This window comes from Panthera onca, chromosome A1 (assembly GCF_046562875.1).
Source record: "Panthera onca isolate mPanOnc1 chromosome A1, mPanOnc1 haplotype 2, whole genome shotgun sequence".
NCBI lineage: Eukaryota > Metazoa > Chordata > Mammalia > Carnivora > Felidae > Panthera > Panthera onca.
Genome location: NC_138339.1, coordinates 91,589,985 through 91,607,330, shown reverse-complemented (window position 1 = coordinate 91,607,330; position 17,346 = coordinate 91,589,985). Strand labels below are relative to the sequence as shown.

Sequence of the window (17,346 nt, the reverse complement as noted above, 5' to 3'; positions counted from 1 at the left end):
ACAATATAATTTAAATATAGAAGATAAAGATTATATAAACACTACATATATTTATAGAAAAAATACATATACGGGGTGGGGGGAGGGGGGAGAGAGAGCGAGAGAGATACAGACAGAAATCCTGAAGAACAAAACACTCAAACAATGAAACATAACAAAAGTAGAACTCCAGAAAAACTTCCTGACCTAAAAGATAACTGGAGGCTACATACTCAGCACTGCTAAATCAACCAAGAATTCTAAGACAAGTCAAACTTGTCAAACTATGAGATTTTGAAAAAAAATGAAAAAAAAATCCTTAAGGCATTCATGTATAAAGATTAAGTCATTTATAACTGAAAGAACTTCAAATTGTCATATTTTTCAGCAGAAACACTTCAGAGTACAAGATATTGAAATAACATTTATGATAATTCAAGAAATTGTCAGCCATACTTTTTATCTAGTCGAAAGAAACTTTTTAATGAGGAAGCTTCAGATAAACTGAATGGAATATTCCATAATTCCTTAGTGAAACATCTACAAACGTAAGCCAAAAAAAGAAAAAAAAATCAGGATACACTGACATTAAAAAGGGATGGTATTAAATATACATTTAGCTGTTTACCTAAGACTAAATTATGGCTAGCAATACTGTATACTTTGCCAATGTGCATATGCTAAATTTGTTAGAATTGGAGGAAGAAGGGAGGATATATGTAGGTACTAACTGGGCTAAAAAGGCTATTCAACTTAGATTCTGGGGAGACAAAAGAAAAGAAAGCAATATGATATAAATGACCACATATAACAATATAAGTTGGCTTAACTCACCTAACACAACACAATTTTAAGAACAACTTCTGATTGGTGACTGGTTAACAAAGCTAATTCAACATTCTGCCATTTATATGAGTCTCACTTAAAGATATTTGGAAGAATTAAAAATTTAAAAGATGAAAAAAAGACATTCAAGGGAAATGCCAAGAGAAAGATGAAATTGGTATCTGTTAAGACAGAAATCAGACAAAAACTATTAAAAGAAACAAGGGGGTGCACCTGGGTGGCTCACTCACTTAAACATCCAACTTTTGATTTCAGCTCAGGTCATGATCTCACAGTTCTGAGATCAAGCCCCAGATTAGGCTTTGAGCTGACAGCACAGAGCCAAGAATTCCTTCTCTCTCTCCCACTCTCTCTGTCCCTCCCCTGCTCATGTGCATTCCTATTCTATCTCAAAATATAAAAATAAACATTAAAAAAACCAAAGAAGGATACATTATAACATTAAAGACTACATTTACAATACAGGTATATTTATATCCAATAACAACCAGCAACTTTTGTTCAAAGCAGAAAACAAACCATGCCAGCAGAAACAGTAATACATCGATTGACATGATACATTCTCTCAAGTTTCAGCAAGTCAATAATCTTAGAGAAAAACTACAACATAATGAATAAAGGAGACTTATATAACTAATCATGAATACAAACAATATAACCTATTATTAAATTCTTTTAATTAAAAAAAATTAATTCCAGTATAGTTAATAGTGTTATATTCATTTCAAGTGTACAATATAGTGATTCTACAATTCTATACATTGCTTGGTGCTCATCATGATGAGTGTACTCTTAATCCCCTTCCCTATTTCACTCATCCCCCACCAATCTCCCTTCTAGTAACTATTAGTTTGTCTCTATAGTTAAGACTCTTTTTCTTGGTTTGTCTTATTTTCTTTGCTCATTTGTTTTGTTTCTTCTTTTCCACATGTGAGTAAACTCTTATGGTAGTTGTCTTTCTCTGACTGATTGATTTCACTTAGCGTTATACTCTCTAGCTCCATCACATTGTAATATAACCTATTTTTTAAATGTTTATTTATTTTGAGAGGGAGAGAAAGAAATAGAGAACGAGCAGGGGAAGGGGCGGAGAGGGAAAGGGAGAGGGAGAGAGAGAGATGAGATCACAGCCTGAGCCAAAATTAAGAGTTGGACCCTTAAACAACTAAGCACCCAGGAACCCTTAATATAGCCTCTTTTTAAGTGCACATGGCACACTCATGAAAATGGACCGTATTTTAGGCTATACCAGCTTTGTATTGTATCATTTTAGTTAAGATGGAACTACAGTTGTCCTCTCTGGATGGTTCTGAGTTAGAGTTGGCTACAAGAACACTATTGTGAGATGTGGAATGTGGAATGTGGAATTGAAACAACAGACATGTTTTCACTCAGAAGGATGCTGTAGCTCATGTACCTTTTGTGGGATATACTGTAGCGCTTTGTTGCAGTGAAGTAGCAGCTGTGTCATTAACTGTTCCAATTCATACTGGTTATTCTGCCTCCTTCAGTTTTTCTAATTCCTGGACCAGTTTGGGTACCCGTCCTTGGCACAGTGCATCACCATTTCTGCATTTCACCTGCATCATCAAATTTGGAGGCCTGGAAGCAGTGAGAGACAGATCCAAGTTCTGGAGAGAGACTGGTGTTAGTTCCAGGTCATCCTTGTGAATTTTAGTTTGTAGCTATACTCCTGTACTTCGGTTCCATCTTCCATGCCAAACTTGAGGTCCGCTGCTGGACTCAGGGACCCAGACCGCTTAATCAGGTACCATTATTATTTAAATTCTAATATCTATCCCTTACACCACTCCCAGTAGAATCAGATTTCTTTTTCTAAAAATAACCTTGCAATATTTCCCTTTCCAGAGACTCTTCCAGAATCTTGTTACTGTATTCTATCTCTCCTCTTGCTAAAACTGGGAGAGTTTTTACAATTGCATCAACTATTAAAGTAGACTGGAAGTGACTATTGGAACTTATGAAGTTAGGTCATAGAAAGTGATAGAGCTTCTGCTGACTCTTTCTTAGGATGGGTGATGTTGAAATACGGATATGATAATGTGAGAAAGCCCAGACCACAAAGCAAGATGCATAAAACGATAGCTGAGACCCTCAAACTTCAGTCCAAGCTGAGTTCCCAACCACATCCTACATACACTAACTGGCAACCATGTTAGTGAATCATCTTGGAAGTAGATCTTTTGCTTTTCAGTTAAGCAACCCCAGCTAACGTAAACAGAGCAGAAATGAACTTTTCCCATTAAGTCCTGACCAAATTGCAAATTTCATGAGAATAATAAATGATTATAGTTGTTTTAACCCACTAAAGTTTTAGAATAGTTTGTTACACAACACTAGAGAATTAAAACAGTCATTTGATATTGCTTTAATGAACCAGCCTACCATTTTCTTTCATCTGTTTTATGCCATGGCTGAATAACCGTATGAGTTCAGTAAGCATTAGATATCCTTCCCCTCTCTAAAAGATATATTAATAGAACAAAGCCAAAATGTTCAATAGCAAAAGACGCTGTGGTTTGAGGGAAGGGCATATTAATCATTTGCACCTTCCTTCCTCCCCACTCCAATATTACTGTGTCCCCTTTGTACACTCAAGAGGCTGAGAGGGATCTGACCATCTTAGCTTGGCCTCTCTGGAGTCAGTTAGCAGGCAGGAAATGAGAGCCAACACCTGATCCTTCTAATAAATACAGTGGCAGCCTCTTAAATAGACAAAGTGGAGTTGTAAATATTTTCATCTCACCCAATTATTAATCCAAGGGGTTAATTAATTCCTGTCTCTCAGTAACAGCTTTACAGGAATTAGAAACCCTGTGTGAGAACTAAAGATATAACAATTGATACCAAGATTTCTACTCAGAAGACATAGGGAAAAAATAAGGGAATATTTCTTCATTTATGTGATGATTGTTTTGTAGAGATTACATAGGCTATAATGCTAAATATACCAATGATTCAGTGGCCAAAATCATTTTTTTTAATAATGTTACTACCACCTGTTTTTAGCTTGCAGCACTTACGAGCTACGAAAATAAAGAAAAATAGAGAACCTAGCCACACAAGATTTATTTCCAGTAAAACATGGGACACTGTCATAATTAATTGTTCAATTATATCACCTCAGTTTTGAAGGTGGCAAGAAGAAGGGTTGGAAACTCTGCTTTTCCCTCTTGCAGAGTTTCTTTTCCACTGTCCATGTGAATTTTCCTAAAACAAGTCCCTGCCGTTATACTAGCATTTTTAGTCTAAAACAGTATAAAAGTAACAATACTGTTTTCTAAATTAATACATTATCTGTAATGGTTTAATTCCCTTATGCTAAGTCACTAGAAAAAATTAGCTTTTCCAAAAGAAGTTTGGGACTCACAGAAATCTTGCTGGGAGAATCAGAAGGTTAGTCAATGCTTTATTCATATCCGCTCACAAGACTTTAATTTATTTAAAATACTTTTTCTCCTTATTTTTTCCACTTAGTAAGGAATTAGAATTTCTGAGAAGTCTTTCTGCTCAGATCCTAAAAATTCGTTCCCTAATAGTACAGTACTGAGTTGACTCACTGTTAATTCATAGCAGGTCTTGGGCATGTTGCCTGGAGTCAAAGGTTGTGGTTAGAAATCATACCAGTGGTGTTTTCTAAATGGCTTCACTGTATATTATATAACACAGTCAGAATTTCTGTAAAGGCTGAGGCCAAGAGACAAAATTCACAGTGACTTCTGACTCTACCTACTCATTTGTCTGTGTTTGTACATGATAGAATATTATTTAAAAAAGAAAAAACAACTTCATAGGCTATTCTTCTGTAAGATTATATTCACAATTTCCACCACCACCCCCTTACAGAAGGAATGGAACTAAATTACTGGAGGATTTTGTTTTTAAATCTGACTTGTATTAGTTGGTAGAGGAAAACTGGAATGTAAATATAAATAGGACAAGGACTGGCTCTTGAGAAATTAATAGTGAAATAAGCCATACTGAGAAAGACAGATACCATATGTTTCACTCTTATGTGGATTCTGAGAAACTTAACAGAAACCCATGGGGGAGGGGAAGGAAAAAAAAAAAAAAGAGGTTAAAGTGGGAGAGAGCCAAAGCATAAGAGACTCTTAAAAACTGAGAACAAACTGAGGGTTGATGGGGGGTGGGAGGGAGGGGAGGGTGGGTGATGGGTATTGAGGAGGGCACCTTTTGGGATGAGCACTGGGTGTTGTATGGAAACCAATTTAACAATCAATTTCATATATTGAAAAAGAAAGAAATTAATAGTCAAACAAGGGACAAAGGTACACAACATGATACACTATCAAAGGTGTTCAAAGTGAGATTAGAACATGCTTCTATGGAAGCAAGGAACAATCATGGATTAAGTAGAATGAAATTTAGAGCTCTCAGAAGAAAGGAGAGGAGATATTCCTTTCTAAGAGAAAAAAAAACAAAACAGTAAAATATAAAAACATACCAAGTATATTTTCTAAGGGTAGGTAGCTAAAGTGAGGTTATAGCATATGGATACATAACAGCAAAACAAACTGAACTTATATCCACTTGAAATTTGAGTTCAATGATCTACTTGTTTTGTGTTTTATGCATTAAATTTTCAACAACCTGTTAAAAAATAGGTAGGTATTTAGGTTTATTTATTCTAATGGTTTCACAGGCTTCTTTATTTTTTCTACTGTTCAGTTCTGTGCTTCCCTGCACTTCAACCTTAGTTCTATTAAATTTTATTTTCTCTACCTATGCAGCTGCACCAGGTATCTTTAATTGATATATTTTATAGGTGCGAGAATAAATCAGCTGTTATGTTCCCTTTCCAGACTCCTAGAGGTACTGTTTACCACAATGAATACACCATCATCTTGTCAAAAACTCCCATGTCCGCACTGTCTGGAAAAAAAGTATACTGGGAAGTGAACCCAACCTCAATGGCAGTAAATCAGGACATAGGATTGAGAAAACATCCCTTAAAGGGACCAAACATTAATATTCTGACACAGAATTAGAAATTAAACTGAAATAGAAAAAGTGATTTGGGTAATGAATTTCACTAAAGAGCAATTTCACTAATAGTTGGCAGAAGGTAAGTTGACCAAAGTTCATCAATAAGTAACAGCATGTTATAGTGACTAAGCTTTCCCAACAGTTCCATTAATCTTTATTCAGAATCATTATTCACTATTTGTGTATATACTACAAAATCCTAATGGTGGAAATACATTTTAGGATTGGGATCTAAGTTAAAATAGTGCACAACTTATTTGACATATTCACATGATTGGCTTTGTCAGAAACGTATTTGGAAACTTACCAGACCAATTGCCTCATTGTCATTTGCGATAATCCAGATGACAAAATCTGTCAGTGAAATATTTTTCCCAGCATGTGGCAGCATCATCAGCTGCTCCACTGTGGACTATTTTTACTGTAGGAAGTGGAAATGTTTACCTTTCTTTTTATACGCAAAAAGGTAAACTGTATGATCATAATCTATACTTCCAATAACTGATAATTTTGAGACTGTGAAAAAAAAAACAATGGAATACAAGATTATAATATGAGAAAAAAGAGGGGTGAAAGTCAGAGCTGGATCCAGTTATACAAATGAGCAAGGGACGTGTGGATATTAGTATCACACAGACTAGGTATAGAGAAAGACTATTGGGCCCCAGGTTTTCAAAGAATTAGTCTAATAAATTACAATTACTGATTACAATATTCCCACATTCAGGGATTAGTAATCCAATATTTACAATTTAATTTTTATACTTTAAAATAGTTTTAAACATCCTTCATTATCTTCATGAATGTCTTGGCATCTCACTTTTCTATATAGGAATTTCTTTGATTGTCCAACTTTCCAGGATCCAGAGTAGGTCATGGACTTCCTCAAGATTGTATGGGAAAAATTACATAGACAGATGGCAATAAGCCGATGAAAAGATGGCCCACACTGTAGGTCATGGTCTTATAAGTTAAAACAGCAATGAGTAGCACTACATACCTATTAAAATGGCTAAAATTTAAAAAACCAAAAATACCAAATGCTGGTCTGGTCATTTTTTTTCCAGGTAATTTTTCCATGTAATCTATCATATCTAAAGTATGTTTTTTATACTTAAAAAGAGTCTCAATTCCCACTAACTTGAAGATGTGACATGTTTAAACTAAGGATTCAATTCCTCCTACTACACTTCTGTGTACTTTTATATCTGTAAAAATTAAGTTCATTCTAGATTTCACTGGATCCCCTCCTATTCTATGGATATTTAGAATAGGTAAGATACAATCCAGGTAAATTGAGTTAACCTCATGTGTTCCTTTGAAACATTCTAATATATCAATTGTTTTATGTAGTTAATAAATCAGCAGGTAAGCAGGGTAATGCTAAATGAGACTGACTGATGAATAATAGTTAGTGTGATATATAATGGGGGGAAATGTTCCTATTAAACATACAAGTATGCCAAAACATGGCTAACAGTAGCTTTGATTTTCCAATACTATATTGTGAGACTGTAAAGCCAAAGGTCTTCGAACTCTGATTTCATTTTATTCTGAAACTGCCTTTAATCTTCCTACATTAACGATTGAGAGGTACCATACATGCAGCTTAATGAACATGTTGTGAGTTCCTTATGTCATCATGTGCAATAGGAAGGGACAATCAACAATACCTGCCCCTAGGATATATACCAGGCCTTTATAGTAATGACTTTACATTGTATTCTAAGGCTGCCCGGAAGTGAACATTTTTGAGGGGTCCTTTTGGACTTAGTTTGATTTGCTTATTCTCTCACTGCTGATTCCATTTAGATACAATCATGAGCTAAAGCATAGCTATTTTACTGCTCAGCAGTCTAGCTTTACAAAATCAAGCTGTCTTCTTTCTACATCCTTGAACAAACAGAATGATCATGGCTTGTGAACTGAGTTTCAGTAATCCATGTGAGGTGATGACATCTCAAACAAAAGCTCATGATTTTTGAAATGTAAGATACATCCTTAAGTGAAAAGCCACAAATAAATTATTTACAAGATACATTTAGCATATTGGAATGAGAAGTGAAAACCCAATTCCAAAATTTCAAATTTTAGCTTTATTTCATAATGCATCAAATTTCAAACTTTATTTCAATACAGATAATCTTTGTTTTCATATATTCACATTAAAGCCAATGTGTCATTTCTTATTTATGACAAAACTCGTTTCCATTAAACATATACCTAAGGAAAAGGCTTTTTTTTTTCTTTTTTGGCACAGAATACTGAATAGCTCAGAAACATTTTTGGAATAGTATTAAGAGTATAAAAAGTCTCATGACATGCTTAAACTTCTAACTTGGAAATACATATAACATGGTCTTGGTATTCTTGCCCCAATAGTTGAGAAAATAATATCCATGAAATTACATGTAAGACAAAGAAACTTCTGAGAAATATGTGAAATGCTTAGGTTAAGTATACCTTGAGATTCCAACAGAAGAGACAATGCCAGTAAAAGATTTTGGTCTCAAGTTATATCTTTCTGAGGAAGACAAAAGCCTGATTATTCAGATCTATTTCTCAGTTGAAGAAAAAACACTGTCTTTCTAAAATTCCCTTTTAAGGAAGAAACTCTTCTTACAAAAAACTGCAGCCAGACCTCATATTTGCCACAATTGAACAGATAATTATGGCTAAACTAGCCCAGGATTTACCACAAAATATTTCATTTTACTTCCAGAAATTTATGGTAAAATATTTTTTCTACTTCTGCTATTAAAATGGAAACTTGTCACAAATTACATTTCAACTATATTTCAAAGTCTATATTTTATTTTAATAAACACTAATGGATTAATGTATGTCTTGCATAATCTGAATTACTGCTGGATGGCTGAAGTCTCTATAACCACCTACCCTTAAATCCAGTCCCCTTTCCAAACTAAATTTAGATTTAAAAATATATAGTCTTTAAAACTAGGTATGTGTTCAAAACCTTGTTTTTCTTTCTTTTAATGTTTTTATTTATTTTTGAGAGACAGAGCACAAGCAGGGGAGGGACGGGGTGGGCGGAGAGAGGATTCAAAGTGGGGACTTCAGCCAATAGCAGAGAACCCGATGTGGGGCTCAAACTCACAAACTGTAAGGTCATGACCTGAGCCGAAATGGGATGATTAACTGACTGAGCTACCCAGCTGCCCCTCAAAGCTTTGTTTTTCTGTTAGTAGCTATTTATTAGTAGCTATTCTGGGGCAAATCTCTTAGGTCATTTGACTTTTAGTGTCCTTGAATGAATAAAGCAGAGTGTAGTTATAAACTTAGAGATACTGTGGCTAATATGTCTGTTAAGTACTAGGTGCTAAATACTTCTTAAATTACAAAAGTATTGGAAAATCGGATACAGTATAATTATTCTGACATTCTCAACCAAGAAACTAGAGTTTTTTGATGCTGTATCTACAGAATGAATTCCAGAGGTGATAAGTCTCATTCCTCAGAGATACAAGTGTCTTATCTCTATGACAAAGAACCTCTGGAGCAGAAGCCAGGAACAGTGTGAAAAACAAAACAAAGCTAACAAAAAACAAAATCTTATTTCCCGGTTTTCAAAGCTTAAGCCTTGAGCTATTAACAAAAGAGGACTCTCCTAGTCTTAATCTATCACTCCAGGAAAAAAAAGAAAAAAGAAAAAAGAAATCAGAATTCAAAAGTATATGGATTTAGTAAATTCAAGTCAATCTCAAACTGCTTCATTTTCAAAATATTTTTGCTAAGGAGAAATTGACACTAAAAATACATCCCATATGATGTTTAAAGAAGGTCACGTAAACCTCCTTGAATGCAAGATGCTAAGCCTGTGGCTCAAGTGTCTTAAAACCATGCATGTTCCTATATAGGCCAGGTTTGTATGATGTTCAGTCAGACCACCATCTGACAGTTGACATTTATTGTGGTACCAGACACGAATATCACTTTTGCATTTATAATTTTAGAGACACTTTAAACCAATTGCTTCAACTTTTGAAGCTTACAGGCTTGCAAATTTCAAGAATACAAGCTTTAAAAATGTTACTATTTTGAGAGGAGGCTTGGTGGGGGGGGGGGGGGCGGGTGGACACACATCACTGATGAGAGTAAAAGGGTTTAAGTGGAGGATCCTTTACTTTCCAAATGTAATATGATAGCTTTTATAAAACCAAATTGAGAAACAGGCAAGCTTTTAACTATGAGGGAAAGGAACAGGGCGTTACATATGAGATGAATAAACGTCTTTAAGAGAAGAATGAAATGGGTATTGGATGAATCAATGCCTGACTCCTTTGAATGAAAAAATTGGGTAACTTTTAAGAAAATAAAACAATAAGAAAAAAAAATAACGATCTGGTAGACAGGAATGAAAAGCCCACATTTGTGAAGACTCAGACACTATGCAGATTTTTAAATGTACAGTCTAATTTTAATCCCATGTGTGCAATAAGAATTTTGATTCATTCTCCTGTTTTCCCGAATAAGTCTTAAATTAGAATGAAGTTTAAAACATAGTAAATGAGTAGTACAATCATTCCTTAAGGGGCTGTTCATATTATTGGGCCACTGGCTCACTTGTTCAGATGTATCTCCATATTTTACGTATTCCTTTCATATAGTAAGTAGGCACTGAAACATAACCAAGAATTAGTAAAACTGGAAAGAATATCCTCATTATCTTCAGTCAATTTAAGAATGACATTGAATGACAGACATTGTACCAAAATCATACAGAATCAGAGGAAAGCTGCAAAATGTTTATCAGTTCACATGTTAATTTCAATAAATATTGCAATGTGTTTAATGGGATTTTATCAAAGTCATTAAAAGAGTATGCAGTTCCAATGTAAAACTTAAAACCAACAGGGAAGTTTAACTTAATTTTTTTTCTTTTTTTCACTGACAGACTGTAGGAGTTCAGTAAAAATAGACTCTTTTCAATGTTATGCTAATGTATTTATGAGTCTATTTTAAATCAAAAAGATAAAAAAGTATGAAAAATAATATTTATAAAAGGAGAACCAGAAAGCTTATTAAATATTTATGGAGGACTTATAATAATAGATAAGTATTTTAAGGTTTAACTAAACATGATGCTATTCTCTATTTTTATCAGTGCCATGTTTATGTTGAGTAAGAGAAAACCTATATATACACGGGCATCTTTATCTAGGTCTTTCCTACATGCTCTAATTTTTTTAAAAAGCTGTTTTTTCCCCATTAACTGGATTTTAATTATTATATAATAGCAAAGTATTTTAAAAACTGATTCATGAAACCAACAGGGTTTGGATAGGAACCAGCACATTTCTACTGAGATTTATAGGATATTGATATTTTCTGGCACCCTAAGAAACATACTGAAATCCCTCCAAGCCCTCAGATAACACGGTCAGGCTATTAGAATTTTTTTTTTTTCAGTTTTGTTTGTATTTTCAGGAAAGATTAGGAGCGGCATGATGTTTTGGATCAAGTGTGAGCCAGAAGCACCGATGTGCTAGTTGGAGGTACAAACAGAAACTTTTTTTGGTGGGTTGTTCCCATCTCAGCTTAGATTTTACTTCCTGTCACTGTTATTTATTTCTTATTTATTTATTTTGGGGGTGGGAAGCTATTCTATGCACTGTCTTGGTGGCCAGAAGAACAGCTGGCACTTGCTATTCTTGAAAGAGGTGCCAAGGATAGAAATACGTGGGTAACAGGCAATGTAAAAGACTTTGAAATCTGTCTCAGCAGCTGTCACTGCAATGGACACAGTACAAACACTCAAAATGTTGCTCTTCACTGCCAAGGCCTTCTGTACTCTTGGCAGCATATCGGCAACAGTTCTGAATGCAGTGTGGCTGCCTTCTAGGTAGCAGGGCTGTGTGGGTCAGTATGTAGGAAGATGCTGGAACTTTCTTTTTGGGGCACATTTGCCGAAGGAAAACAAAGGGAAAGTATCTTTGTTTCTCTGACTTCATACATGTCCTTAATTTTGTTTGTGTCTTATGGTACAGTAAATTTGGTGGTTTTAATAATCCTGTGGTCCTTAAGACAAGATGATTTGGCAGAGGGAAGCTAAATCCATAGGTACAAAATCTGCCAGATATATTAAAAAAAAAGGGGGGGGGGAATCTGCCAGATGGCTCAGTTGTTTAAAGGTAATTTTATGTAAACAGCTATTGTTTCTTCATTGTCTACAATGTAACTTTAAAAAATATATTTTGTGAACTTCAAAGACCATGGGGTGAGAGAATGTAAATGACTCAATGGATCAAACTGGGAAGAACACTCTATCTCTACATTTTTACATTTTCTTTTTAAGTGCCTTTGCTATCTTTGTGCTAGGTCTATAAATGAAAATCATATAATTTGGAAAATATTGTAAGAACTAGGTAAATAACAATCCCATTAGAAAAACAAAACATTAAATTTAAATATATTGGGGGAGCATTTAGTCTGCCAGACTGGTAACTGCTATAAACAAATACTTTATACAACCTAACACTTTAAATAGAAGATAACACTCATTGGCCAAATACAAGCTGAAAGTTTTTAACATGTATCTGGGCTTGAAGCTAAGCACTTAGTAAAAGCCTTGTTGAAGGCTTAACTCTAATAGTAGGGCTTTTCCACATCTCTTTCAATCTATTCTTGCCAGTAGCTGAGTAAGATGCTATAATATACATTTATTGTGCCTCTAAACTCAAGTAAAACATATTTTTAAGTGCATTATATAGTGTTAAGAGACACTTATACTAAATGAAAATTATATTGCCTTTACTTTAAGCAGCACGCTGTTTAGGGAAATATCAATGATAGAATTATTTTTAAAATGCTTGGGTTAAATTGCATGGAGAGAGAGAGGGAAGGGAGTCCCTATGTTTAGTACCTTTCCATTTCCTTTATATTCTGGTGTATATAACCATACTATAGCTTACTTTAGAAAACTTAAAATAATAATAATTTGTATTTGTCTAACTACATTTTTAATCCAGTAACTTTTTAAAATTATTTGTTCTGGATTAAATAAACTGTTGCCTTTTGAGAACACTTCTACGTGTACACTGCGATTAAGCGCAGGCTTTTGTATGAAGTTCTTAACTTACTTTGGTAAATACCAAGTAGCATGACTGTTAGGTCACATGGTAAAAGTTAGTCTGGTGTTGTAAGAAACTGCCACCCTGTCTGCCAAGGTGGCTGTACCATTTTGCATTTACACTATTACCTAAGACAAACATAGCTAAACATTAGATAAAGTGGTGAAAATAGATTTTATTCGTTAAGTACTGACAGTAGGGGAAAGAGATGAACCTCATTCCCATTTGTGCAAAAGTGATTGGGAGTTTTAAAGGGAGAATGGAATGGGGATGGTGTGCAGTAGTGCAGCAGGGTCAGAGAAATGAAAAATTACAAAGTGTAAATGAGATTAGGCAGGTTGCATTTGCTAAATTGTCAGTTATCAGGTTTAGGATTCTATCCTCCCACAGTTATTGGGATAAAGAGGCCCTATAGTTCCTAATGATTACATTTCAAAGGAATGGATTTCGGATCCTTAAAGACTCTTCTGACTTTTAAGGGATACATATCCTCAGTTCTAAGTCATCTTTAAAAAAATTTATTTCTTTAAATTCAAGTTAGTTAACCTACAATGTAGTATGAGTTTCAGGAGTAGAACCCACTGATTCATCGCTTACATATAACATTCAGTTCTCATCCCAACAAGTGTCCTCCTTAATGCCCATCACCCTTTTAGCCCATCCTCCCACCCCCCTCCCTTCCAGCAACTGTCAGTTTGTTCTCTGTATTTAAGAGTCTCTTATGGTTTGTGTCCTCTGTTTTTATCTTATTTTTCTGAAGTCAGTCAGTCAGAGAAAGAGGAGTATCATAGGATTTCACTCATATGTGGAATTTAAGAAACAAAACAGATGAACATAGTGGAAGGGACAGGAAAAAAAAAAAAAAAGTAAGCCACTTGTAGGAAGACTCTAAGAAACTGAGGTTAGGGACTTATGTTCATGTGTTGACTAGAAGGAGCAGCAAATTCTCCTGACAGTGCCCAGCCTTTTCAGGAACCTACGTAATGGAGGGCTCAGGTCATCTGAGGGACACACCCTTGTGCTGCTAGAAGCCATGATAGTAGCCATTTTTCAGGGCAAAGATTTACAGCACATTATTATGTGTCGAGAGTTCTGCAGTTCTCTTCAGCGTTGAGTGTGAGCTCCTGTTGCTCTCCATCCTCACTGGCGTTTGGTGTTGGCAGAATTCCAGATTGTAGCCATTTTTAAGTGTGTATCGGTACCTTGTGGTTTTAGTTCATATTTGCTTCATGACATACAATGAACATCTATTCATAGGCCTATTTACCATCTATACATCTTTTTTGGTGAGATAGCATTTCGGGTCTTATGCCTGCTTTTACATCAGGTTGTTCTTTTTATTGCTGAACTTTAATAGCTCTTTGTAGATTTTGATTAATTGTGTTTTATTGGATAGGTATCTTTTGTAAATACTACTTCCCAGGCTGTGGCTTCTCTTTTCATTCTCTTGATATTGTCTTTCACAGAGTAGAAGTTACTGTTTTTTAAGTAGGCTCCACACCCAGCTTGGAGCCCAATGCAGGGCTTGAACTCACGACCCTGGGATCAAGACCTGAGCTGAGATCAAGAGTCGGATGCTTAACCAACTGAGCCACACAGGTGCCCTTATAAGTTTTTAATTTAATGAAGTCCAGCATATTATTTCTTTCATAGATCATGCCTTTATGTATCTCAAAAAGTCATTGCCATACCCGAGGTTGTCTAAATGTTCTCTTATGTTATCTTCCAGGAGTTTCATAGTTTTGCTAAAGATCCGGAATAACAATCACAATACTGAGAAGAATAAAGTCAGAAAACTGACACTACCGGACTTTAATAATTACTATAAACTGACAGTCATCAATGCAGTGTGATCCTGGCATAAGAATAGACAAATAGATGAGTGGAACAGACCCATGTAAGTATAATCAACTGAGGGGCAAAGATAATGCAATGAATAAATTAACAATCTTTTCAACATATAGTGCTAGACCAACCAAATATATATGAGCAAAAAAAATAAATCTAGCCATAGAATCTATACTCTTCACAAAAATTAAATTAGATTTTAGGCTGAAATTAACCAAAGAATTATCTTCAAGAAAATATTGATCTCTTTAAATGTATGTGGCAGTTCTTTTTACGCCCAGGCTTCCTACTCCCAAATCTTGAGTATATTTTTTTATAATATTGGGATTATCTTGTTCTTCAGTGTTTGACAGGATTCTCAATAAAATTATTTGGATTTTATCTTTATTTAAGCAAAAATTATTTAATTTCTTGGGGCACTGGAGTGGGTCAGTTGGTTCAGCATCCAACTTCAGCTCAGGTCATGATCTCTCTGTTCATGAGTTCAAGTCCTGCATTGGGTTCTGTGCTGACAGCTCAGAGCCTAGAGCCTGCTCTGGATTCTTTGTGTGTGTGTGTGTGTGTGTGTGTGTGTGTGTGTGTGTGTCTGCCCCTCCCCTGCTTGTGCTCTATCTCAAAAATAAATAATTACATTTTAAGAAAAATTTTTAATTTCTTAACCTTTTATAGCTAATCAGGCTTTCCCCCACTTTTGAGTCATTTTTAGTAAGTTATATTTCCCTGGGATGTTGCGATTTCTATCCAGAATTTCAATTTTATGTATTAATCTGTTCACAATTGGTCTTTTTAAAAGTGTGCTATATCTACAGTTGTATTTTAATTCCAAAAATATTTGTGGTTTTTTTCTCTCATTATTAATGTCTGAATTGTTATTTTTTATGTATTAGTCTAGCTTATCCCAGAAGCAGATAAGAAGATGGAAATAAATGTGCAAGAGTTTTATTAAAAGAAACGCCTATGTAAGAGAAAATAGGGAGGGGGATGTGAAAATCTGAGAAAGCTGTCAGACCACAGTGCAAGTCTGAACACAAGAAAAGAGGAGGAGCAAAGTTTCCTAAACTGCTATCCAGTCTTTAAAAAAAAGATATGGCAAAGCCTTTGGGGGGTTCCTTGAGCTTAAGTCTGCCGTGAGAAGAGTTCCAGTTCCTCTAGTTGGATGCCTGTGAGGTTCATTCTCATGGCTGCTATAATTAGTCTCTGCAAAGAACCAGTTTTCTTGTTTGTTAATTCTATCTCACTTCATTTGCAATTTCATCATCTCTCCTCTAAACTCTATTATTTCCATTTTTCCTAAAAAACACCTAGTGTTTTTTCTAAAGTGTGATTCTTGCTGAATCTCATAAAGTTTTATACATAAAGCTTTATTGTGCAACTTTAAGAATTTTCTAATTTTTACCATGATTTCTATTATGACCATTACGTATTTGGAGATTTTTCAAGTTTACTACTTTTTAAAAAGTTAACATTTGGTTCAGAAGTCAACAAATGTCTTGAATAGAAACCATATAAATTCTCATTTTTAATTTTTTTTCTCTCAGGGTTTTTAATTGCTCAAATACTGCATGCTTGATAACTCTGAAGACTTTTTTTCTTTTGGTCACCTCAGACTGGTGATAGCAGCATGATCCTTTCATTTGGATTTTAAGTCATTAGCTCCAATAGGCAAATGCCAGCAAAGGGGCAAACTTAAGGAGAATTCAAGGCTCATATCAATGTGCTATTGTCCCTTTTCTTAGCCTCTCAAGTCTGGTTGTCATAGATATTTCCTAGCAATTTTTAAACATCTCTATGTATGTATGTATGGTATATACGGCTTATAAAGTATAGAGATAAATAATATATAAAGTAAACATTCATCTCTAAACATATTTTATATGTACAAATCTAATACAACATATATTTTATAAATATATGAATCAGCCTTTTACCCAGTACTCACCTTGTATAACTGCCTTCTATCGGAAGGTTTTTTTTTTTTTTTTTTAATAATTATTTATTTTTGAGAGACAGAGAGAGGGAGACTCAGAGTCTGAAGAGCATAGTCTATGACCTGTCAGGGCAGAGGCCCACACTGGGCTGAAACTCAGGAACCGTGAGAAGCTTAACCAACTGAGCCACCTAGGTGCCCCTGGGAAGCTTAGTTTGATACCAGTTATTCTATTATGTATATAACCTCAAGTGTGATTTTTAATCATAATTTAATGCTTTATTTGGTCTTCTCAAGGATACTTTAAATACTTTTTTTTTGAAGTATGATTGACCAAAATACTTCTTTATATAATATTACTCTTTTCAAATAATTCATTTGAATTCATTTCACTATAGAAAGTGGTCTTTGATCATTCTTCTTCTCCTGGCTCACACAGTAGTTTAAACAAATATCACAGTTCTATGTTTTCTTCCCTTTTTATTTTAAGTTATCAGTCATTCTTATGTCACATTTTGTGGTCAATATAGGTTGAGATTTACCAAGCTGAAAACTTTCTTTACTTGCCAAATTTTTCTTGTAGTCAGGACTTCCTTTTAGGGGTGCCTGGGTGGTCAGTTGCTTAAG

The 17,346-nt window shown here is 34.7% G+C and overlaps 1 long non-coding RNA gene across 1 annotated transcript in view; it reads left to right on the top strand.

The window, feature by feature from the left end:
- The first annotated feature begins 2,216 nt into the window (after nucleotides 1-2,216).
- Nucleotides 2,217-17,346, top strand: part of LOC132680165 (uncharacterized) — a 54,048-nt gene continuing 38,918 nt past the window's right edge. Inside the window, exons 1-3 of the long non-coding RNA XR_009610556.3 lie at nucleotides 2,217-2,593; nucleotides 14,411-14,543; nucleotides 14,674-14,841. This is a non-coding gene — a long non-coding RNA (uncharacterized LOC132680165). The remainder of the gene's footprint in view (nucleotides 2,594-14,410; nucleotides 14,544-14,673; nucleotides 14,842-17,346) is intronic.